This window comes from Bison bison, unplaced genomic scaffold (assembly GCF_000754665.1).
Source record: "Bison bison bison isolate TAMUID 2011002044 unplaced genomic scaffold, Bison_UMD1.0 scf7180017864471, whole genome shotgun sequence".
NCBI lineage: Eukaryota > Metazoa > Chordata > Mammalia > Artiodactyla > Bovidae > Bison > Bison bison.
The window spans coordinates 9,593,719-9,596,552 of NW_011495032.1; positions in this window are offsets into that span (position 1 = coordinate 9,593,719).

Below are 2,834 nucleotides of genomic sequence, written 5' to 3' on the forward strand. Positions count from 1 at the left end.
AACATAGATCTTAAGAGTGAAAGGTCATTTCCAAATAGGAGGTTTTCTTGTGAGTTCACAATTGAAGCAAGTCATTTATGGTGCTGAAGAAAACACAAGTGTTCTAGAGAGACATCAAGGGCAGGAGAAACACCATGGCCAGAAAATCTCGCTTGGGGGAGAGCAATAACATAAAACAAAATAGAACAAAAGTGGCCATTGAAAAGATAAGGTATTGACCAGATAGTGATTGCCATGTGAAGGAGTTTGAAGTTAAAACAGAGCAATGTAAAATTGTGACTCTCCCCGTACTACCTTATTACCAGATGATCTAGAGAATATGAGAGTTCATGCTCCAGGTGGACAAGGAAAGCCTGAGAAGGTGACTGATGGATGTGATAATACAATTAAAGTCAAGTCCTAAGGAAGAACTTTCCAGGTAGAGTGTAGCAAATGTGGTGAGATGGAATAAAAATGCCAGGGCGTCTGAAACACAGACGGCAGGAAGAAAAATGAAAAGAAGTGGCGCTGGAGAGAAGAAGAGGGGCAAGCTCATGTAGACTGTGTCCATCAGGATTGAGCCTATTTAATAATACCTGTAATGGAAATACACTGGAATGTCTTTGAGTAAATGGAATGCATATAAAGGGATTAGCACTGTGTCTGGCTCATGGTTAGTGTAAAAAATGATAACTATTATTCTTATTTGTCCTAGATGATAGAGTTGGCCTGAAAGTCTTTATAGTGAATACTTTTCATGGGATCTTGAAAGTAAACATGGATTATAAAAATTATTCATATGGTATATAGGACTCAAACCAAGTTTGGACTCTGGTTAGCTTCACGGTTTGCAGTTGTTGTATATTATTCTAACCTCAGCAGATGAGCTGTCCCAGTAAAGCATATAGTAGATTTAAGGAACAGTGGTATCTTAGTGAATTATCTCACTGGAATTCCATTGCGCCCTTGGGAAATGACAAGAAGAGATGCCTCTAAACCCTTTTTAAGTGAACCAAGATTAGCCTTACATAAGTGAATGAGAAAAGAAAACTGGATTGTGAGCATAAACCTTGAGTAATTGGGGTCTGAGACATGGCAAGTGTTAGGCCGTGTAGGGCTCCACAGGCTGTGGTAAAGAATTTAGGACCTTTCTCTTGAGTGAAATAGGAGTTCACTGGAGGTTTGAGTTGAGGAGTGAAACGACTTAACTTGCATTGAAAAAAAAAAAAAAAATAGAGATTCACTCTGGCTTCTTTGTGAGGAGAGAAGTGAAAGAAAAGATCATTAAAAAGCTACTAAAATCATCCAAGGGAAAGATGATGACAACATGGACCAGGGTAGTTGTGGGGTGCTGTGGATTGATTAGATTCTGGAAATATACCAGTGAAAAAATCAATGGGATTTCTGGTGGGTTGGCTGGGCTCTGTGAAACAAAAAGGAAAGCCAAGATTATGGTGATGAAAACAGCACATCACTTCCATGGCCTCTTTCCCAAAATCGATACAGACAGTGTAATCAGAAAAAAAAAAAAAAAATCAGAAAAGTTATAATAGTGTGACATACTATAGAATACCTGACCATGACTTTTCAAAAGTGTCAAAGTCATCAAAAACAGAGCAAGTCTGAGAAACAGATACAGCAGATAAGAGTCTAAGGAGACATGAGAAGGGAAAATAAAGTGGTATCCTGGGTGGATCTTATAACAGAGGAAAGGGCACTAGTTAATAGCTGAAGAAAATTGATTAAAGTGTGAACTTGAAATAATAAAATTAATATTGGTTCATGGATTGTCACAAATTTACCATATTAATTTAAGGTGTTAATAATAGGGAAAACTGAGTGCAGAGTGTGTGAATACTTTCTGTACCATCTTCACATTTTTGTAAGTAAGTGCTATAGCACTTACTTTTTAGAGTGTTTTAATTTACAAAAATGTGAAGATGGTACAGAAAGTATTCATACACTCTGCAGTCAGACCCAGGATTAATATGAGTGACCTGGGCAACACAGGCCGGTTTGAATTTTCTTGAAATGCTTCCTGGGAAAAGTGGAGTGTGAGGAAGTCTTTGAGGATGGGACAAGATTTGCAAATGTACAGGGGTTAAAATCCTCCATTGAAAGAGACTTAATTCCCTCTTTTGTAATATCCACATTTTAATTCTACGTATTTCCTTGCTCTTTCGTCTATACCTTTGGCTATTAAGTAGAGTTGTTTTGATTTACTTTTGCCCGTATTCACATTTATTTGCTTTCATTTTTCTCAAATCATGCTTGATATTGAGGAGCAAATAGCCCTTTGGGAACCCATTAGTTTTTCCCAGGGATCCTTTCCCATGCTGCGCGGAGTCCTTTATCTCCTGGTTCCATTTGGCTGCAGTCAGCACTTTTTCATTTCTCATGAAATATCTATGATGAATACCATCACTTTCCCTGCTATTATTACAAATAAGAGATGCAACTCTCCACCATCTGCAGTCACAGTGCTTCAAAAGACACATTAGCTGCTTTTAAAAAAGATAGCTCCTTCATAATATTCTTAATAATTCCTTTGACTCTACTCTACTCTATCTATCTATCTATCTATCTACTCTAGTCATGAGTAGATATAAACTCTAAGGTCACTCAATCCCATTCATATTTTCTTCAATCGACACTGAAGTAAATACACTACAAGCACAGAGGCATGCACATATATCATATATCCTTATCAATTCTTACCCATGTTTATGGATTAGTTAATTTCTCTCTTATATCCATTATGGCATACCTGGAAAACTAAATGATTGACAGCTAATTGTTTTATGAGATCAAATTCTCTATTCTCTTAAGTTTCCATAGAAAAAAAGTGAAGTTGC